The sequence below is a fragment of the Gorilla gorilla genome, chromosome 3 (genome assembly GCF_029281585.2).
Source record: "Gorilla gorilla gorilla isolate KB3781 chromosome 3, NHGRI_mGorGor1-v2.1_pri, whole genome shotgun sequence".
Classification (NCBI taxonomy): Eukaryota; Metazoa; Chordata; class Mammalia; order Primates; family Hominidae; genus Gorilla; species Gorilla gorilla.
This window is the reverse complement of record NC_073227.2, coordinates 202,460,072-202,484,384: the sequence shown is the minus strand read 5'-3', so window position 1 is coordinate 202,484,384 and position 24,313 is coordinate 202,460,072. Positions and strand designations below refer to the sequence as shown.

The following is a 24,313-nucleotide window of genomic DNA, read 5'->3' as shown; positions in this document are numbered from 1 at the left end:
TCAGCAGAGCATCAATGACATGTAGAGGAAGCTATTTAACATATGTGTAATAGAGTTCCAGTAAGTAGTGGCAGAATAGAAAACATTTGAAGAAATTATGGCTAAAATATTTTCCAGATTTGAAGAAAATCATGATCCCTCACATCAAATTAACCCAATCAATTTTAAATGCAATAAACAAATAAAACCACACCAAGGCACAAAATAATCAAATTGCTAAATAGCAACGATAAAGAGAAAAGGTTTACAAGCAGACAGAGGAAAAAAACACACAGGTGTAGCAGAAGAAAGATAAGAATTACAATAGACTTTGCGACAGCAGCTATGAAAGCTGGATGACAAAGAAGCAAGATCTTTCTATCCCAGAAAAAAAAAAGATAAACAAAAAGCAAGTCAACCTAGAATTCTATATTTCTAGTGAAAATATTTTTTCCGATAGTCTGATACAATGAAGCTTTTTCTCTTCAGATAAGCAAAATCTGAAAGGATTCATTATCAGCATTACAAAAGCTATTAAAAGATGCTTATCAAGCAAGAGGAAAATCATGAAGTCAGAAATTTGAATGGACATAGATACAGAAACATAGATATGCTATGTAATAAATAGAAAATAAACTTAAAAAATTTTAATCTCTTTATAAGATAACTGACTCTTTAAAATAAAACCAAGTAATGATGCATTATGGAGTTTATACCATACACTAAAGTAAAATGTATGGCAACATTCCTGCAGAGAAAGAAGGGAGGAAATGAACCTACACTGTTGCAAGTTTCTTACCTGAAATGTGAAGTGGTATATGTTACTGAGTATGTGGTAATTTAACTGTGTGTATTGTAAGCCATGAGCAACCATGAAAAAAAATAAAAGAACTATAGCTAGTAAGGCAGTAATACGGATAAAATGGGATACTGAATATACTTATTTAATTCAAATTAAGGCAGAAAAAAGGTAAACAAAAGAAAAAATATCTGGGCAAATGGCAAAATATAGTAAATTAGGAGATTTTCACCCAGTTGTATCAATAATGACATTAAATATATTTTATGACCTATAATATATAAAGAAAAATAAGCACCAATTAAAAGGCAGAGATCATCAGATAATACAAAAATACAACACTCCACTATGTGCTGTCTACAGTAAACCTACAGATAAAGTCATGTTAATGGTGAAAGATGGAATGCTTTCTCCCTAAGATCAGTAATAAGGCAGGTCATCTATTTTCTCCATTTCTACTCATATTTTAACCCTAGGACGTTTGGAAATTAGAATTAAAACCGCCTTTATTCACACATTGCAAAGTTATCTATTCACTTTTCCCATGGAATTTACAAAATAGTTCACAGAACTAATAAGTAAATTTTATTACATTGCAGAATACCGTGTCAATTTGCAAATGTCAATTGTATTTCTACGTATTTGTGACAATATAATAATGGAATTGATACTACAATACCATTTAAAGTAGCAACAAATGTCATGAAATATGTAAGGATAAACTGACTAAAATACATACAAGATCTTTACACCAAAAACTGCAAAACATTGTTGAATGAAGAAAAGTGGAGAGAGGTAAGTGAAGTGCAAATTAGTGAAGAGAGATACCATGATCAGGAGACTCAATATTGTTGATGTGTCAATTTTCCCAGATTGATTTATATTTTAATGATATGCCAATAAAAATTTCAACAGCTTTTTGAGGTTAAAAAGAAGATTCTAAAACTTATATAGCAATGCAAAGGAGCTAAAATAGTCAAAGTAATTTTCAAAGGAAAAGCAAAGTGGGAGTATCTGTGGTACCTAATTCAAAATTTACTATAAAGCTATGGTGATGTGATGTTGGCATGAAGACAGACATAAAGATCAATGGCACGGAATAGAGTCTACAAATAGGACCCACCTTATGTGGTCAATTCCTGATCCCAGATAATCCAGTGAGGAAAGTGTATACTTTTTAACATGTAATGTGGGAAATATTGGATATCCATATGTAAAAAAATGACTGTTACCTCAGATCATTTACAAAAAATAACCTGAAATGAATCAAAAATCTAAATATGAAAACCAAAATTATGTAAATTCTAGAAGACAATATAGGAGAAAATTTTTATGGAATAGAGAAAGATTTCTTATGTAAGTTACCAAAGACTGAAATCATAAAAAAATTGATGAAGTCTACATAATCAATTTTAGAACTTGTGCTCTTCAAAAGACACTTTTCAGAATGTGAAAAGGCAAGTCATGCTCTGGGAAAATTACTTGCAGAACATATAGAAAGAACTCCATAATAAATATTAATATTTTTTTAAATGGGCAAAGGAGTTGAACAGGTACTTTACAAAAGAAGCTATCCCGTAACTAATAAACATGTGAAAAAATATTCAATGTATTTGGTCTTTAGGGATATGCCAATTAAAACCATAATCAGATACCACTATACAACCCTTAGAGTGACTAAAACCGAAAAGACTGACAATACCAAGTTTTCGTGAAAATGTGGCGCAAATAAAAATCTCATATATTCCTCATTCAAATGCCAAGGGCTAAGGCAACTTTGGAAAGTAATTTGGCAGTTTCTTAAGGGTAAGTATGTACTTACCATAAGACAAAGGAGTAGCACTCTCTAGGTATTTACTCATTGGAAATGAAAATACATGTCTGCACCAACAATTGTACTCAAATATTCATAGCGTCTTTATTCAAAATAACAAGGGAATTGATTACAACTTAAAAGCCCATTTATTGGTGCATGAATAAATACATCACATATATGGATTTGATGAAATAACACTCAGTAAAATACAAAGCAATGTATTACCATGCAAGGAAGAAAATCTTTATGGAAGATTATATTATACTGGAGCAATGCATCAGATGGATTGGATTAATAAGGAGTTTCAAGGAACTAGTGGGGAGGCCAAGTGGTCATAAGGTCTCAAATTAAGGTTGGACCAGGAGAGAGATAATATGCAAAGTAAACTGTTCTTGCCTTCCACGGCTACTTGAGTAAGTTGTCACAGGTAGCTACTATGCACGCATCTCTTGTTTTTTCAAAAAGCATTTATTTATGACCATCCAAGAGGACATTTCACCCAAGCAGTTTACAGCAATGATGGTTGGGTTTCACCTTTAATGAGAAAGTTAGAATAATGGACTACTAGGGCAGATATTGAGGTTAAAATGCAAATTGTGACCTAAAATATCTACACTAATTCACTGTTCTAAAAGCAAAAAACCTCACTCAAAGATCAGTTTTTTTCTCTGATCTGATGAGCAGTAATATTCTATCTTGTAAAACAATTTAAGACATAGTACTTTCCTTTAACCCTCATTTCAGATTCTTTGTGAATACTGCAAAGAATATATTATCTTGATTTTTAAGCTAACACTATATATGAGGATACAGATTTGCAAGATTAGAAGGTTATTATTCCCTTTATAAACCAATTGTTTGCAGTACAATAGGAATTACTTTAGGACATCTTACAGTGTGAACTCCACTAGTTCTTTTAAAATTTGCTTTAACAGACAAGTATGTAAAACACATACAGTATCAAGCAATGTATAGGTATACTTAATTTTAAATTTAAAAATAAGCTATGTAGTGGTAATAGGAAAACTAAATACTATAGAAATACTCCTATTTCACATAGTGAGTCACAAATGAAATTCACACCTAGAATCTGGTATTCTTTATGGGAAACCTTTTTAATAATTACAGGTCATCTGATTATATAATCTGAACAGGATACTAAAATGTGAGAATAATAATTTAAATTCAATTGTATTCCTCTTTTAGAATGCTTATATTTGATTTTTTTCTTTGTAATTGACTACCTGACTTCTTTATTTTGAATATAACTCTTGTGTCACATATAGACTATCTACCATGTCTTCCTAGAGAGGAAAAAAATCAATGAAAATAGTATGAGGAGCTCCACTAAGCCTGTTTTTGATGAATTATGTCCTTAAAGATATACTCTGTATGTGGTTCAAAACATATTGATCAGTAACAACTGTTTCTGTAATATCAATAATGCACTATTCTCTTGAACTTCCCCTGAAGTGACAGGGTTTAATCGAGAGAAACCCAAACAAACAAACAAAAATGACTACCAAAAAGGAGAGAGAATAATGAAGTTGACTGAAACTTCCAAAATAAATACTAATTTTAAACTTGAGGGAAACGTATTGATGTTTCTGTTTACATTGCCCTTTGTATCTTTCACACTAAGCCGCTCACTGAAGGAGTTGTTATATCACCAAGTTTCAGTGCCTATAGAGTCCATTTGTCATCTACCTTTTCACATGTTATTAAATATTAAGAAATTATTAATAAATACAGATCATTTTGAAATACCACTTTCACTATTTTAAAATCAGGTTTTTCTAATATAAAATACTAACTTAGAATAAACTCTCCCTATTAGGTTTGATTTACTTTCTCTTGCAGTGTTTTGTTTCATGACCAATTAAGTAATCTAGGAACTCCAATACTTTTAGAGACTTCCTCTAGAGGAAGACTTCCTGGTTGATGCTGTCCCTTAGATGTGGAAAAATTTCTCTACTGAGTGTTCAATCTGCAAATAAATTACTCCAGTGAAAGAGGTGAACTATATAGGGTAATTTTCTATTCCAAATGTCTACCATTCTATGGATAGTTCTTAATTAAATTTTGTATTTATTCAGAGAAGTTAGAGAATGTAGACTTGCAATTATAAATGTAGTCTTGTGATTTTTTAAATGTAAAAATTTCTAGTACATTATTCATTCAAAATATTTTCTAAAATATTGTAAACAGAAAATTTTTAATAATCTGTTTTACACATTTTTAAATCCTCTAAAAATTCTACAATTTACATATTTATATATCTAATCTTCACTCAGTTCATCAATACAAGTATTGAATAGATAATCACAACACCAGTATTGCCCATCTCCACTATCAACCAGCTCCCATTTACTCATCTTGCTCACAAGTTTATCATGATAGAAGAGTTGATATAGAGATACTAGCTTAGAGTCCTGCCTCCTGCTTTATCAACCTAAAAGCTATCAAAATAAAGTGACACATTTTGACAAAAGTTGTTTTAGTAGCTCTGCTGAATTTTCTAAGCCCTCGTTCGTTCCTTGGTTTTAAACTCTTAACTGCCTTATCTGTGTTATGTCAACATCAGAACAAATCGGTTAAGAACTTGCAAGGAATAGGTTAATGGTCCAGGGCTCTCTAGACAATCGAAGGATAAATTGAGGTTTTATACATCAGGGATCAGAATACTGGCTTTGATATCTGACAGAATTCAGACCTCAACTCTGTCATCTGATAGCTTCATATATATATATATATACACACACATATATATACATATACATATATACATATATGCATATATACATATATACACACATGTGTACACACACACACCTACACACACACACACACACACATATATATATATACACACACACACATATATTTACCAAGTAAATCTTTCTCAGTATCATATTTTTACAATGTTAAAGTTGGGAACAATAATTAATGAATGATGATTTAATGAAATAAGCCACATAGTGTCCAGAAGATTCTTTGGTTAAGAGACATTCTCAGTGAAAGCTGGCTACCTTTGCCTATCCCACTGTAGTGTGAGAACAGTGATTTAGCTATCAAAGCTATTAATATAGCTGATTCCTATTGTTGGGAATGCCCCCATTCTATAATCTCACTTGATTCTCTTGTTAGGACAACCTGCCATTAATATAGAAAAAGTTGAATCTACTACTTTCAGAATCTTGAGCTTCTTTTCTCTGTTGAGATTTTTTAAAATTCCATTAATATATATTAAAGAATAAATACCTTGACACCCCACTAAACCCTCAACAGCTGATAATGCTTTGTTCCATCAGATTAGCACCAATATTACTTATAGTGTATACAAGCAACCAGATAATCTTTAATTTAATTACAATTTTAAAAGACTGAAGTTTTGCTCACATGATTGGTTTCCTATCGGACTCAACGTCTTAAAAAGTGATTCCCTTGAATACTAATCTAATAGTAAACTTTGAAATACTAAGTCTTTTAAATATGTGTTTAGAGGAGTTCATGTTTTATAAACCTTTGTCAAATGTTACTCAAACATCTGTTCTTTGTATTTGAGATTTTGCTGGTAAGACCTCTGCTCTGTGACATCATGTGGGGATGTTAGAACTTAGAAATATTCTTTTGAAGACTGATTGGCATAACATCATTGTCTATCCTTCTAAACCGCTGTAACAAAAAACAGCACTTAAAACGGATGAAGAAAGGGGACCTCACTCTCCTCACTCTTTCTAGATTAACAGGCTGCCTCTCTCATGCATTGGTTTGCTATACCTAGTACTTTTAGAAGAAAAGAACCAGCCACATGTCTTTTAGTAACCTATCATAAGTTCTCTTTTTGTGCCATCTTAAATTAAAATATTGTTTAGCACCTACTCTGATCCCGGTTCTCTTTCAGGTGAGGAGGATACAAGATTTATTCAATAAGGTTACTTGTTCCGTGTCTGGAGGTTGAGGAGAGAATAATTTGGGGGCTGGCATACAGTCATGTATAGCTTAAGGATGGGAAGGTGTTCTGAGAAACCTGTCCTTAGGTGATTCTGTTGACGCGCCAACTTCATACAGTGTACCTAAACAAACCTTTAATCTGACCATATCATATATCTAACCATACAAAAGTAGGTAGAACTGACTACACACCTAGGCTGTAAAGCACAGCCTCTTGCTCCTAGGCTGCAAACCTGTACAGTAGGTTACTCTACTGAACTGTAGGCAATCGTAACACAATGGCAAGGATTGCTGTATCCAACATAGAAAAGGCACACCAGAAAAAATACTGTATAAAAATGGTAAGAAAAAGGTATAAAAATGGTATAAAAAACATAGAAAAGGCACACCAGAAAAAAATAGTATAAAAATGATATACAAATGGTAAAAAAAAAAAAAAAATTGTACATCTGCATAGGGCACTTACCAGGAATGGAGCTTACAGTACTGGACGTTGCTGTGGGTGTCAGTGAGTGGTGAGTGAACACGAAGGCTTAGGACATGCCTACACACTACTGTAGACTTTATTAACATTGTACACTTAGGCTACCCTAGATTTATTTAAAGCTTAAAGTAATTGCACTATGATATTACGATGGCTACACTACCACTAGGCAATAGGAATTTTTCAGTTCCATTATAACATTAGAAAACAGCAGTCCACTGTTGACTGAAACATCATTATGCGGTACATGACTGTATATTAAACCAGTTTAAGATAATGTGCTAGTCAGATGTAGAATAAGGTGCACCTTGAGGGGTATTTCATGATGTAGAATGTTATAGGGCAGGAGACAGTGTGGTTTGCTTCAAGAAGCCTTGTAAAGTTATTTGAGCTTAAAATATTGTATATGAGTTCCATGACATTAATAATGATAATTATGCCATTAGATCCTACTTATTAAATACTTAATATGCAACAGGTAATGTCAGCCTGGTTTTACAGATATTACTCTCATTAATCTTTACAATCAGACATTAGAACTTCTTATTTTTATTCCTATTTTACAGATGAGAGGTCAAAAGGTGCAGAGTGTTAATGAACATGCCCGTGATTGTTAGCTAGAATACACCACAGTGACAGAACCACATTTTAAACCCAGGACCTTCTGATCACTGTGCCAAAGAGTCACCTGTGCATTTCTTCTAAGACTTGGAGCATTCCTGTGCTGGCCAAGGGGAGTTCCTGAAGACCTGACTGTCATAAAAAATTCAGGCATCCCTACAGGACTAACGGAGGTAATTGGTTAGAGTGAAGACTTTGCTGTTTCCTCTCAAACCATGCAGGATAGAACAGCGCTATTTATGAACATCCCTGCTTTGCATGCTGGTCCACCTTCGGTCCAGTACATCATTTCTTCATCCTCTTTGGATGAGCAGGGGGAACTACGCTTTCAGTCTTGTGCACTAGTTATGTCTCCCCTGACCTTGTGTTTTTGCTATCAACTTTCACATGACTCTTCATTAAGAGTTTGGCAACTGGATGTCTCCATCCCAATCACTTCTGTCATCGGGTGGCATCATCTGGCCTCACTATGTCTTCATATCCACATTCTTAGTGACCTTTTCCTCCACTCCATCTAAACTATCCTCTTTCAGTGTCACAAAACAGGATGTCCATACCTAAAACTCCACATTGAAATATAGAATTCAGACAATCTGCTGTCCCTCCCCAAGCTTCCCTCCACCTAGCTTGTTTGCTCAGTTATTCTCACTAAGCCTATTATTTGACTCCATCAGGACCTTTACACCAGACACTTCGTGTCTTTGCTTTGTTTCCTATCTTGGTTAATACCCATGGCCTCATTTGTCAATCACTCCCTCGTCATCATCTTGCAGTCTCATGTACCTTTGTTCCTTGCACAGCTATTTGGAGAATTCCATTGTGAGTTAATACAAGATCTGAGTTTTCCTGCTCTAGAGATTCTGGAGAAAATCTTTCAGCACTCTAAATACTTATAGTCATCAACCTTAATAACCTCTCAGTAATGCTGGGCAATCACACTGTATATTTCTCTAGTTTCTCTTTTTTGTTGAATGCCATGATTATTTCAAACATTCTTCACTTAGCTCAAGCCTATGACTTCATATTTTCCCATTGTTCTCAAGACTATCTTCCTTCATACAAATACTTCGAAATCCTGCCACCAAACCAATGAAGTATTTTGGCATTAGTATCTATGCTTTCCTCTTTTCTTTTCTGTGAAATGAAAGTGTTAGCCCTTTTCCTTTTTAGGACTATGCTCTGCACAAAATTGCTGGATCTCATCTCAGCATTTCCTCAGGAATTTTAAACTATCATTTTGTATTAGTCTGTTCTCATGTTGCTAATAAAGACATACCTGAGACTGGGTAATTTATAGAGGAAAGGTGTTTAATTGATGCACAGTTCAGCCTGGCTGGGGAGGCCTCAGGAAACTTACAATCATGGTGGAAGGGGAAGCAAACATGTCCTTCTTCATATGGTGGCACCAAGAAGTACCAAGCAAAAGGGAGAAGAGCCCCTTACACAACCATCAGATCTCCTGAGAACTCACTCACTATCACGAGAACAGCAGCATGGGGGTAACTTCCCCCATGATTCCATTACCTCCCACCAGCTCCCTTTCACAACACATGGGGATTATGGGAACTACAATTCAAGATGAAATTTGGTTGGGGACACAGCCAAACCATATCACATTTTTAAAAATTGCCTTTTACTTCACAATTTCCCATACACATTCCTATTTATCTCTTCAATTTCACAGCCAACTTTGGAAATAGTTGTATGTGTTTGTCAATTCTATTCTTTATCATCCATAGAACAACCATCTTCAATATGGATTTTTCCCACTCCTCTATCAAAACTCTGTTGCAATGGCTACCAATGATGTTACTGTTGTTTAATTCAAGGGATACGTCATAATCTTCATCTCACCGCACTTTAAGCACCATATTGAAATGCCCTCTTCTTCCCTTGGCTTCCATGTTGCCGACTCTCCAGGTTTTCCTCCCACTTCTCTGGCTGTTTCTTCTCATTCTCCTCTCCAAGGTGCTCCTTCAAGTCCCTCAGGTTGCTTTCTGTTCAAGATCTTAAAAAAATCTCCCTATGTTCTCTCTTTGAGCAATCTCATTCACTATTCTGGCTTCAATTGCCATCTAAAAGTCAATGTCTATAAATTAAGATCTTTGGCCCAGATTTATGAGTTCCAAAACTACAAACAGAACTTTTTTCAGGATATATGCATCTTAGGTATTTTGCATCCACTTCAAACTGAACATGAAAACAAGGAACATTACCATGTTTTCTCCATCCAAAAATATGAGAGTCATTGTTAGCCCTTCTCTTCCTCATCTTTAACCTACCCAGTCCATTCTCTTTCTGATCCAGCTGGAACTCATGCACTTGTCTCCATTTCCTCTTCAGACCCCTACACCTTCACTCTTTTCTTCTTCCTCAACTGGTGTAAAATCTTCCAGATTGGTCTTTCCTATCCTTTCCTTTCTACATCTGTTCTATTCTCCACGCATCAACCAGTGTGATGATTTTTAATAGAAATCAGACCTCATCACTCTCCTACCTAGATTCCTCTAATGGTTTCTCACTGCACTTGGAGGAAAGATCAAATTTCTTTAATAGTGTCTGCAAGGCCCTGTGTGACCTGTCCCTTCATGCATTGCACCAGTATGTTCTCTTCCTGTTTTTTTCTCTGTTAGCAGTCTGTGCTCTAGACATCTGGGTTCCTTTCAGTTCCATGAGAATGCCAGGCAGTTCCTCAGCTCAGGAACTTTGTCCATGTTCTTTCCACTGCCTAAAATACCCACTCCTCCTTACGTTGCTAATTCAAGCTTTAAGTCTGCTCAGATATTACATCCTCTATGTAACCCCCACCCTTACCCTCTATAATGATGGTTGCTTTGCCTGTTACATGTAAACTCAGGTAAAATGTTGGACTTTAGTTTTTTCATCACTCAGAACAAATGGTGATGATAGCACAGTGTAGATGTAAGAAGCTCCATGACCTCCAACACCTGGAAACACGATCCCTGGCATATAAATAAGTGTAACCTGAAAGAATGCTGCTTACATTAAACTTCATTAACTGAGGACTAAAATTACTTTTCTTAAGTGTTTCTTTTGTTGCCATCATTCAGATCAATTATAGCTTACAAGTGAAAATTATTACAGTAGCATATTCAAAGTGAGATTTTCATTCTCCTCAGTGACACCACATGTTATGAAAACATTAGTTCTAGAATCATGCGTGTAGGTTTAAAGAATGAAGATTCAAGAGGTGCAGTCTGATGTGTTCTATGCCTTCTACTGAGGAAGGTTGTCAAAACATGAAATGAAATTTAAATGATGACATAAGAGTATGAGAAACTGGTATCATCTGAACAAGTCAGGTCACATTCTGAATTGGATGCGCAAACACTCAGATAAGTAAAATGATACCGAACAGCCACACACTTCTCCTTGTTTCATAGCAAATTACCTTGATCCAGAAGACAAAAAAATTGTTAGGCGGAAAAGGAGCAGATGTCCTTTTTCATTTAAAAATCCTTCTGTCCCTAGGAAGAAAACGATTGTGTTCCTTCACAAGTTGTTTTATTTCTGCAAAACTACACTGAAAGTGTTTGCAATGAATATTACTCAGGTATGTAATATTGACCTTATTACTTACCCCAGTAATATGGAGCAAATACTCAGATGTTACTCCAAAAACGTTATCATAAAGAATAGAACCCATTGTATAATTAATTATAGTTATATATTAAAATGACACATTTGATTATAAATGTTGCTATGGCGACATCATCAGACAAAACGCAGGTATATGCCTGAACTTAATTTGGATATTCATAACTTTCAAGGGCTTAAGTTTTTTCTGTGCTAAGGGATGCTATTCTTTAACCTGTTAATGTAATATTTTCTAATGAAATAAAGATAACATTTAAATGCATCATTTCTCCTACATATTAAATAGTAGTTTAATGATAATTTACTTAAAAATATGCGGAATGACATAAGCATTTAACTAAGAATGTACCATATCATTTTGCTCTGAAAGGAATTTGTTTCTTAATTCTATTTAATTTCTGCAGAACTTAATGAATGTTGTCAATGAAAGAATATGAAGACTGATTTGGGGGTCCAAATACCAAACAAAATTAACTCCTTTCTTAATTATATGTTGTTATTTATTTATCTATTTATTTATTTTTTGAGATGGCGTCTCACTCTGTCGTGCCCAGGCTGGAGTGCAGTGGCACGATCTCGGCTCATTGCAACCTCGGCCTTCCGGGTTCAAGCAATGCTCCTGCCTCAGCCTCCTGAATAGCTGGGATTACAGGCACCCACCACCATGCCCGGGTAAATTTTTTTGTATTTTTAGTAGAGATGGGGTTTCACTACGTTGGCCAGGCTGGTCTTGAACTCCTGACCTCAGGTGACCTGCCTGCCTCGGTCTCCGAAAGTGTTGGGATTACAGGCGTGAGCCATCACACCCGGCCCTGATTATATGTTTCTTTCTAACTTTCAACTACAACTTTTGTTAAAATATAGTTTCCTATAATACTCTTATTACTCACTTTTCTCCCCCTTCCTTTTTGAAATAATTAGACTACCCAAGTAGTAACTCCAAATTAAATCTATTCCAAGTTGACAGACAGGAGCCGCATCTCAGGATCACAGTGTGTAGTTAGGTCGGCTCAACCCACCAGCAATATTGAAAAATGATATATATCATAGACCTACATGACAGGAGAAAAACTGCACCGTCTTGATTTGCCAAATCATTCATGCTCTTAATTTCATAAGGGTATTTTTAGTTTTTAGTAATTTGGAAAAGGTGATAGGTGACAAAATCAAAAAATAAAGTGTAAAAATATGGTGTAAAATTCTAGCTATATGTAATACCTATAAAATGTATTAAAAAGTTCATTTCCATTCCAATAACACCTGTGACATTTAGACGTTCTATAGAATTTCTGCTTTCAATCTCTGCCAGTATCATATGCTGGTATTTAGTCAGAGACCTTAAAATAGTTGAATACTCAGAGGGTATATGGCGGAGCAAATAGTAAAATTTTATGCTCTTCTATTTTTTATAATTCTTGTTTATAAAGTGCCTAATAAAATTATAATTATGTTTAGAAAAACTTAAAATTCCAAGCAAAAAAAACTTTAAATGCCCACAGTAAAAAAAACGTGAATCTGCAGTCTTTATAAAACTTTGTAATATATTCATAATCACCACGACCAACAATAGTATAACAATAAAAATTAGATCTACATATCCTATCTTCTGAAATAAACTGCTTTTATGCAGATGAATAGAATTTGCTCATCAACACAGCCAATATCCTTGATTTCCATTTAACAATCTCACTAATATACAACAGATTTTCCTTCACATAGTTCACTACACACTTGTTATAGATTTTTTTCCTGGTGACATTTATCTTTCCTGTTTTACCAACCAAAGCTATTTTACATTTTCTACCTCTTCTGTATAAAATTCCCATTAATAATTACTGGATTTCAAAGACTCCTGTCAGCTGGACACTTGATAACAGCTATTTTTAACTGTTGTTAAAAGAAATACGATGGTAAGGTTGAAGACATACAAAATCACCTTCTCTCTCTCTTTCACTGTCTCTCTCTGCTTGCGAGTTTCCATTTGTAGCATTGCACACTTACATGCACAAAGACAGAGATAGCAAGATGTAATTGATTTACAGAAGTAATATGGCTATAGGCAGGGTGCAGAAAAGGTATAAAGAGAGAAAATAGTTGTTTGACAGTCTTTTAGAAGTGTGTCTGAAAGAATGACAGGAATGGCCAGAATATCAGAAAATAAGCTCTTCCAGAAGACAGAGCTATCAAAGCTGCTGGCCTCACATGGGTACTCACCGCTCCCCAGTCTTCCTAGGAAGCCACTCCAGAACTCCAGGGTAGGTTGGCTGTCAGCAAACACAGCGGGTTTTGCCTAGGCCCACTGGCTGGCTCTGCCAAGGCAAAGGATAGTGGCCACCCAGCCTTTGGGTGCTCTTCTGAGGAAGCAGCTCTTCACCTGGAGAGAGAAGGGCATTTTTGACACAGGGGCCAACAAATACCTAACAATTACACTAGGTAATTCACATGAATTGCATTTTATCGGTAATCCTTCTATTTACACATTTATAATTATTTGAGTTTTAAAGTATTTTTATGGAAAAGAGAAAAAAAAACTAGATTGGATATAACCATGCATGCGTAGGTATACAATATCCACTCAAGATATAGAAAAAACACTGAAAACTTATGGTTGGCTATAGTTAGGTAGCAGATCCATCAAGACCCTGGTTCTCGTCTTGCTGGCATTGGATTTAATTTTGCTAGGATATTCAAGTTATAGCATTCAAGTCATGTGATAATGTATTTGGGCATATCTAGCTTGTTCGCTTTGTAATAACACACATTATGGATTCTGGTAGAAACAAAAAATTTTAAATATGTAAGGATTTTTCCTTCTAAAAGGACAGATTATATTATTACTTCCAGAGAGTGTGGGAGAGGGCACAACTGCTGGGAGAAGTCCCTTCCTCACTCCTGGTGTTCCTCTCCACTGTAAGGCTACTCCATTAGTAAAATAGTCCAGGCAACTTCTGCTCCCTCATTTCTTCTGCCATAGGGAAGGAGAAATTATTTGTTTGATTGGGAATTTACGAAAAATTCCTGGGCAATTTTAGGCCAGATTCTTCCTTTCTCTTTCTCTTCGGAGCTGGCCTCTCTTGAGAAAACATTTGCTCTTTGTTGTTTTCCTATATGCCATAAGCTTATTGAGGGTCAGGTGCCATCCAGGATGTGGGGAGGGGAGGGAGTAGTGGCCATGTTGGTTGTGTAAATTGAATTCAGGGGAATGCTGATGATGGCTCACTCTGGCACTACAGTCAGGATTCCTGATCCCTGTCTACCTCTCCAACCTCATCTTGTGCACACCACCCTCATGTACACCATCACACATGGAAGAGTGGCCATTTCCAATTACTGGAACATGCTGCACTCTGCTGCATTGGGCTCTTTCTGCTGACATCCCCTGCCTGGAATGCTCTTCTCATTAATTTTATTATAAAATTATATGATTTACAATAAATTATAAAATTATATGATTTACAATAAATTATAAAATTATATTTTTAGTAATTTTATATAATTATAATACATAAATTATATATAATTATATATAAAAGGAGGAAGTTGAACATTATTTGGGCACATAGTGAGAATTATATTCCAAGACCTTCAAGACTGTCTTAGAGGTGAAATTTCCCTGCCTCTTAGTATAAACCCTCTCCCTCACTGCCATACATCAAATTCCAACAAAATCCAGAGATTGAGAAGTACATGAGACATCTCCTTTTACCTTTTTACTTACAGCTGCCTCCTTTTTACCTTTCAGCCCCGATTTGAATGCCACCAGCTCAACTAGTCTTCTTAAACACCCTATCTAAATACTAACTCTCCTTCCAGTACTGAATATTGCAATAGTCTGTTTGGTTCCTAATATTTAACACAATCTGCCATTATATTGTGGTTATTTTGTTGGTTTGGCTTCTTCTCCTGGACTCTACGCTCCACGAGGGCAGGAATCATGGTTGTTTCATTTACTTACTACATGTTAACTATTCACCCAACATTTCTAGCATAAATAATTGAAAAGGCACTGGGAGATGTGGAATTTTAAAATATATTTAATGTCTCGGATATATTAAGAGGGACGTAATTGTTGAAGATCATCATGAAATGTTTTTGACATGAGAGTATAAGAAATGTGGTGTTGAAATGATACTATCTTCACAGATTAACCAAGAGAATACCCAGAAAACATATGAAATGTTTTGCTATATCACACAATGTTAGTAGGTAATAAGCAAGCTGGAGATGGAGTATATCATTCACCACCAGTATGTACCTGGAAAACTTTGCATGAAGCAAAACATATTCACAGCAACTATAGTACTCTTTGAGTCTTGTCAATAGATTCCAGCACAAGAGAGAGTCTCCAAAGATATTCCAAATGGCCAAGAGGAAAACTGAACAGACAACTGCAGCATATTCTTTGGGAGACAGGTGTACAGTGGGTAGAGCCAGCACAACCTAAGTTTTTTACACTACTCAAAAGAATTGAGAAGTAAAATTGTTCATGTGGTTTTCCCCGTGAGCCAGCAAAAGCTATGGTAGCCATCACCGTGATGGTGGCCACAGCCTTGAAGACCACGGCTGCAGTGCCCACAGTATTTGACGGCCTCAAAATAGGGACTAAAACCACAATTCGTAACATGTCATAAGATAATAGGTTTTGGCGAATGGCAGTTTACTTTGCAGATGAGTTTTTAGTAATTACATTTACCAAGGAGTGTTTTCTCTGCTTATAATCAATCTGTATCCCCTTGTAAATCCTCTAACTCATAGGAGGAATACAACAGCAAAGAGGGTTTCTGAAAACAAACACAATGTGAAACTCATTATCGAGTAAACTATGACTACATAGGAAAGGAATAGAGCCACATTTGTCCACATTCTGGGCTTTCCAGGGCCACCGGCGTGGGTTGAGCTTTGGACCTTCTTGGATACCAGACTGGCCCTGATCAGAATGAAACACCTGGTTCGTCTAAGGAGGAAGCTGTGCAGGAGATGCTGAACAAACTAAAATCAGATTGCACACTGCCCCCAAAGACTAGAATTTAACAAAGGGACCCGCAATGCAGTCTGGTTAAACAAGGAGCCCCAGAGATCTACCATGCACTTCTCAATCTCTGAATTTTGTTGGGATTTGATGTAGGGCAGTGAGGGAGGGGGTTTTTACCAAGAGGCGGGGAAATTTCACCTCCAAGACAGTCTTGAAGGTCTTGGAGTATAATTCTCACCATGTGCCCAAATAATGTTCAACTAAACTGTAGACAGACACTTACATTATGAAGGATATTCGTTAAATTACTATAAATTCAGTGCTTTTTGAGAGTAAGTTATTAAACAATTATCAACAGATGGTGATTATGTTAAATAATAAAAATATACAAAACATAAAATGTAAATATATAAAATAGAAAACAGAAATATATTGTAGTAAATATGTAAATATATTGGTAATATAAATATATCAATAGATGCACCTATAAGATTAACATATATATTTATGGATATATATTTTTCATCCTGAAAAAATATAAATATTCCTTAAAACAGTGAGAAATATATCACTGTGCCACTGTACACTTCAATTCCTCATTGTAGTCTTTTTTCTCAAAACATTGGGAAGGTTTTTTTTATACAACAGCTTCACTACATCAATACAATTATCACCTCCAAATAGATGCAAAGCTCTGTGGTATTCAAAAATACATGACATCTGAACTTGTTTTATATGATGTGTTTCCTTGCGTTATTTTTTCTTGGTTATATGCATGTGTGTACATACACGGAGCACGTTAATGTGCTTCATTTCCAACCAGTGTGTTCCTGGAAGGATTCCTGCCCATAGAGTGACTGTGGAAATGAGATATTTGGGCTTTCATGTCATTCTCTCAGAGTTTGGGTGCATTGCCAGGATGTAATGGAGATTATAGCTAAATAAATGACTCAATAGTCAACCCTCTAGAAATGGTCGTATTTAGCTTTCAGGGTAATGTTAACTTCACTGTGGTATTAGTAATCTCATCAACTTTTTGGTTAGGGATGGATAAATAACTAGCTTTTAGTATGTAAATTACCAGCAAAAACGTTTTGCAGAAAATGCGTCAGGTTAGAGATGTAAATGAGGCCTAAAATGTCTCATTAGGTTTTGAATTGCTTTTTTTTTTTTTTTCCCCAAGCATTATAAATCTTGTAAGCTTTTGGGGTAATTTTCTTGCTTGAATAAGCTAGTAAGGTCTTTTCCAATAATAAATGAACTAAAATACTTCTCAAAACTAATTCTGCTTGAAAAGATAGAACAAAATGAATATCAAAGTATAATTTATTTTAGAGTTACTCGATATTTCTGTCTCCTAATATTTTTAGGTAATAAGTTGTAGAGATCCCATGTATAGATTTCATCACGGACTTTGTGTTTGGGTACAGAGAGATATCTCTATCAATGGCTCTCCTTTAAAATCAATTGTATATCTGAAGGATACTTATCAGATCTTGCAACAAATCATTAACTAGAGAATATGAGTCTATCCTTTGTGAAGGAATGGATCTTCTTTGATTTAGCAAAATGTCTCTCTGGTTCTCTTCTCTTCTGACAAGTCCCATTTGTAACACTCATTACTAATCCTTATTTTCAGAACAAATACGATGCAAAAACATGGTCTTGCTCACAGCCCTGCTCTTGGGCCAGCTTGCATAGTTAAAGGATAACTGCAGATCCACACGCAAGGCGACACTGCCTTAGATCTTAGGAGATGCTAATAAAACAGCGTCACATCAGAGTGTGACTGTCACTAGGCAGTCTCACACATCTCACTTTTACCACACTGGTTTCTATTCTACAAACCACTAATTTGCAGCAGCCTAAATTAGCCCCGTGTGACAATGTAGGAAGTGTTTGTTGGTTACTCTCATCTCTCACAGCATCGCCAATGTTTAGGACAGTTTAGCATTTCAGACTCATGACAGGGGGCTGCATTTTTGTCACTCTAAAAGCTGCAAAAGTGAAATAGTAAATATGCAATTACATCAACTACCTATATTTAACTAGCTTACAAAAATCTAAAAGGGAAATCAATCAACTCGTTGTCATCATTTGGTTTGTTTCTGTAGAGAGCCTAATTTAGTACAAATACAGTTCATGATGATAAAACCTCGTTAGGATGGCTTTCATTTCAATTGCCAGCAACAACCAGTACCACAATTTGCCACCCCCAAAGAAAGTGAGCTCTTTCCCAAATATCCACTGCAGTATTTGCCTGCTCCTTTAGACATTTATCTTTTTTATTTATTTATATTTATTTATTTATTTATTTATTTATTTATTTATTTATTTAGAGATGGAATCTCACTCTTGCTGCCCAGGCTGGAGTGCAATGGTGAGATCTTGGCTCACTGCAACCTCTACTTCCCGGGTTCAAGGGAGTCTCTTGTCTCAACCTCCCGAGTAGCTGGGATTAGGGGCACCTACCACAATGCCCGGCTAATTTTTGTATTTTCAGTAGAGACAGGGTTTCACCAAGTTAGCCAGGCTGGTCTCGAACTGCCGACCTCGGGTGATCCACCTGCCTCCGCCTCCCAAAGGGCTGGGATTACAGGCATGAGCCACCGCACCCAGCCAGACGTTTATCTTAATACTTTGCTACAGCAAGCTTTCTTATAGATGTTTACAAAACAAAGCCTTTTCTATTTTCTCTAAGCAGTCCACATTACATGAATGTATATATCACATATTCTTACAGATAGAGTTTGTTTTATTAATTTTATACCTTAAGAAAAAGATATGAGATTAAATTCTTCACAGATGGATTTCATTTCAATTGCCCTGAGCTGCCTACTGAAGTTTTACAGGTAAATTAAAGATGTTCTGACATGTTTTAGCAAAGGGTAAGTGAAGGAGGTGATGCAAATACAGGCAATATGCAGACCTCGTCTCAGTGGGTTGAAAGAACAGAGCTACTCAGGTGTTATGCTGCTGTTTTATTTCATGTATTTTGATGGAAGATAGTTACTTCGGATAGACAGGGCAGATAATCTGCGAGAGAAATATGAGTCCCAACATGTGTTTATATAGGCTACATTTTGCCATGTCACCTTTTTCTCCTCACTACTAAAGTTCTAGTATTGGCTTCCCTAAATCTTACACAGCTTTTCTTGTCTAGCTTCAGTCCACTGGGTATTCCTTCCACTTTCACGTTGGTTATGTCTTCTTGTGGAAGTCTAGTTGGGCTCTTTATTCAAACACTGACCTCCTCCATAAGGCACTGGGAGGCAGGAGGCACATAATACTATCCCTATTCTTTTGGTTGCAATTACTGATTTAGCTCTCTTATAAATGCAGAAAAGACTGTACTATATTTTCCGCTTATTTAGAAATAATAATAATAGCTAAAATCCCCTGGACACCCATAAGGGGCCGGATGTTCATTTTATCCTTCAAATATTCCAGCGGCAAGTATAATTATCAGTCCCACTCTCTAAATGAGGATTCTAAGGTTTAGAGAAACCAGGTACCTTGACCAAAAATGTATAGCATGTGGTGGTACCAGAACTTGGAAGGAGACAGAATGACTCTAAAATCAGTACTCTACATATCATCAACACAGAGTCTCTGTTAGTCACATGCTTCTTATGCTCATCCTACCTTCTAACACATGTTGTCACCTGCGTTTGAGCATATAAAATCTGGAAGTGTTAGAACTCTGGAGCTCTCCTGAATCCAGACCAATGAGTCTTTACTCCCAGCTCGAAGTTGTTGTGGAGGGGCATTTGTTCTTCCTGATATAAAGACTAATACTAGCTGGAACCCAGTTTAGGCGGCAGTTCATTATGCTCCTGTCATTTATGTGACTAGGTAATGTCTCTGGGAGTATGATTATATTTTTGGGTAAAGTCTCTTGGCATAATGAGTTCAAGAATTCCATTACCAATAATAACACCTCTCATTTGTTGAAGTCCTTATAACATCCAACGTTTTCACAAATATGAACTCATTTTATTCTCAATGTAGCTCTCTAAGGTAGGCAGAACAAATATCATTATCCTATTGTGCCAAATGAGCACAGAGAATGGATGGAAGAGAAACGGACATTTACTTAGCATTAACTACTGGGGAACATGATTCTAAGTACTTTACTGAATTCTTCCTTTCTGTTCTCATACCTTCATTATGGTGTATACGTATTTAACCACATTTTACAGAAGACGCAACTGGAGTTCAGAGAGTCTAGTTAACAGCTTGTGAAAGAGGCGAGATTAGAGATTAGAAGTCACTGAGATCATCATTGTTCCCTTATAACTCAAATTCAGATGGCAACACTTGTTCAGTGATTACACGTAGCCTTGTGTTATCAGCTGTTTCATGCACAGGTTGGCATCTTGTTTCTCTGGGTAGGTCTTCATTTGGTTAAAAGAAAGAATCATGTTTTATTTTCTTTGAACCACTTAGAACACACACTTTTAAGCTATGCATGAAAGGCCAAGTTAATACAAATACCTAGAATTTGAATGTGGTCTGGAAGTAAGAGGAGGCTTTCCTTGCTTGTGCTTTTATTTGTTAACCCAGCAACTATATCTCTCAAGCAATTGCAGACATGTACTGTGATCTTAGAAATTCCTATTTATTCGTGGGACATTCCTCCTTAGGTGAGATATTTCAAGGGCCTGAATTTGAACTCATTATATTGTCCTATATTCCCTGAGACTCAGAGAGTTTAAAGTGATGTGTCTAAAGTTGTGACTAGTAAGTAGCAAAACCAAGGTTAAACCACATCTTTGGAAATCTCTTTTCACTGTACCTCTGTATGAACTAATGTTTGTAACAAATTGCTATTTTTGTTATATATATGAAAGTATAGGCTAGGTGCAGTGGCTCACGCCTGTAATCCCAGCACTTTGGTAGGCTGAGGCAGGCAGATTGCCTGAGCTCAGGAGTTCGAGACCAGCCTGGCCAACGTGGTGAAACTGCATCTCTACCTAAAATACAAAAATAAGCCAGGCGTGGTGGCAGCACCTGTAATCCCAGCTACTTGGGAGCCTGAAGCAGGAGAATCTCTTGAACCTGGGAGGCAGATGTTGGAGTGAGCCAAGATTGTGCCATTGCACTCCTGCCTGGGCGACAGAACGAGACTCAGTCTCAGAAGAAAATATAGATCCCCAGAAATTTGAAGGATATGTTTTACTTAGTAAATTATCAATGTAATATCATGATGACAAGTGAAATTGTTAAAAAAAAAAGTCTTCTTTAAATAACAAGTTATCACAATATTGTTTAGAACAAGAAGAAACATTTACTGGTTATTGTAACTAAAAATCAGTGAGCTGCATATAGGAAATGTGACATTTTTCTCATTGGTCTTAGTCTGTGTACACACATGTGTTTATAAATAACATTTTATTTTGAAAGTACTCATTCAAATCAGCTTTCTATTTATGAATCTCATTTTATTTCCTTCTGCCTCCCTCACGCTGTTTAGAGAGAAACATAATTCTCAGAAAAAATATGAAGCTCAGTTGCATCACAGTACATAGCATATATTGGTCAAACAACATACATTTGTTGACTGAATAAAGAATGATGATAGGCCAGGTAGTTAGTTTCATTGCAGTGGCTGAGCTGACCATTGCATACGATATAGTAACATGGAGAAAGGAATTATGAGGAATACACATTCTTAGGCATATTCCATGAGTGTAGGACAATTCTCCAGGTAGCTTTGGACTGACTCACTTCTCTTTCCTTTCTCATTTGTAGTTCTCAAGAATAACTGCAGGCTGGTCACAGTGGCTCAAACCTATAATTCCAGCACTTTGGGAGGTCAAGGCAGGAGGATCCGTTGAGGCCAGGAGTTTGAGACCAGCCTGGGAAACATAGTGGGACCTCAGTTTCTACAAAAAAAAAAAAAAAAAAAAAAAAAAAGCCAGACAGGGTGGTACGCACCTATAGTCCCAGCTTCTCAGAAAGCTGAGGTGGGAGGATCATTTGAGCCCAGAAATTTGAGACTGCAGTGAGCCTTGATCATGCCACTGCACTGCAGCCTGAGTGACAGAGTGAGATCCTGTCTCTAAAGAAAAAAAAAAATAGAATAACTGTAGAATGTGCGAGGAATGCAGTACCTTGAGATAGGGAAGAACTCCCAGAAATAGCCAAGCCTTATTTGTTTTCCTCAGAGGAAATGCAACATCTTGAGATAGGGAGGAACTGCCAGGGGAGCTGAGATTTGTTCCTGTCTCCCCAAGGAGCAGAATGTCCTCAAGGCTTTCCCCATGAGTCATGTGGCCAGCCCCTGAGATATATAAAACGGCCCCTCCATCTGTCCCAGGCAGCTTTCATGAGCCTTGGGAAACCAGCTCACAATGGATCCTGGGCATCTTTGCCCCTTCCTGCCCAGCAGTAACAAATAAATCTGCTTTATATAAAACCTGTTGCATATGAGTGTATTCTGCTTCACCAGACTCAGCCAATTGGCAAAACTGCAGCCCAGGTGCAGTGGGGACAAGTGTTCAACTCCTATGCCCGGTGGTTGGCACAGTGATAACCTTTGCTATCACCCACATGGTGGAAGTCCTCCCTTGGGATTGGTTATTAGTGAACCTGCTTCCCAGTGAGATCACAGATTGTATCTGAATCTCACCTCTATATACCTGGCATCAGGTAGAGTACTAGGACCATGTTAGACATTCAGTGCATATTTCTTGCACTGATGAATGCTTCCTGCTCACAAGCAGCCTGTAATCCAGGGGAGCAGGCATATGGAGAATGTTTTTCACCGTCTTCCCCGTTTCTGGGTTCAGTTCTTAAAAAGGATGACCAGCCTCCTGCAGATATCAGGGAAGAAGCATTGCCTTTTCTCTCACTCACTCATCACTTAGGCAAACCCATATTCTAGCCTCATGTGTTCTGTTGGATTCTCTCTGCGCACAGGTTGCAGGATATCTTCTGACTCCTACTGGTCAGGGCAGGGTTTTCCAGCCCTATGGTCAGGCCAGAAATCTCTACATCTGGCGAAAGGTTTGCTGTGTAGTTGCACCTGTTCCCATGCATTTATCTGAAGCTCTAGATTGGGTGAGGATATAGCAAGAGGCTCAAGTCCCAGCCATGTTCTCGTATCCAGCTTGCCACTTATATCTTATTTACTTCCGTATCTGATTCCTTTGCCTATTCCTCATTATTTTTCAGAATGCAGAATGTAGCAATCACAGCCCACTGATAACGCATGACCCAGACCTCAACAGTAGATGGGACATGTGCTTAGAGTTGTTTCATTTTTTCAAAACAAGCTAATTTGATTTTGTTGCTCAGTGGGAAGACTTGTTACAATGGTGTATTGAAAGATTATTTTCAAATCATGTTTTTGACTTTTGTCAAAAATACCTAATGTTTTAGCTATAATACAGTTCAAAGGGTCAAAAATATTCCACCTTCAAGGATTTAAAGTTCAATTCGTTCTCCAACCTTCCTCACGCCCAACTTGAACTATTATGTGTTAGTTTCCAGGAACTGGTGATCAGGATGGGGATGCCATCATTTCTGAGAGTCAATTCAGTTATAGCAGAAGACAAAATAGGAAAATCTGGCTCTGCCTCTTTGAGGTTCACGACATTGGCCAAGCCATTTAATTTCATGAAACACTAGTTTCCTCATTTGTAAAACTGGGATGTTAGACAGTTGCCTCCAAGATAACTTCCAGTTCTAATATTCCACTGTGGGAGGTTCCAACTGTGGCATAAGATCCCAGAAATCTATAACTGCTTCAAAGATTGTGTCAGGAGACAAATTAGATCATACAAGATTCAGAATACAGACTTACCTCACCACACAAAATGCCATCAGTTAATTTTTTATTGTTGCCATAATGGCTTTGGCAAAGTCATCCCACTTTTGGATGGTGTCCTTTTTCATTATAACTACTTTACCACCAAAAATAAAAAGTAAAAATAAAAATAAAAACACCTAAGAAAACAAAAACAAAACTCCACACTAAATAAATACACTCTAAAAAGTGATATTTTGACATGAGGGTTTCAGGCAAAGATAGAATACATTTGAATCATACACCATGTTTGGATG

At 36.6% G+C, this 24,313-nt stretch overlaps 1 long non-coding RNA gene across 1 annotated transcript in view; it reads right to left on the bottom strand.

The window, feature by feature from the left end:
- The window catches only part of LOC134758375 (uncharacterized), a 1,115,837-nt gene that overhangs the window by 577,992 nt on the left and 513,532 nt on the right, over positions 1–24,313 (bottom strand). The window contains exon 3 of the long non-coding RNA XR_010133555.1: positions 13,486–13,645. This is a non-coding gene — a long non-coding RNA (uncharacterized lncRNA). The remainder of the gene's footprint in view (positions 1–13,485; positions 13,646–24,313) is intronic.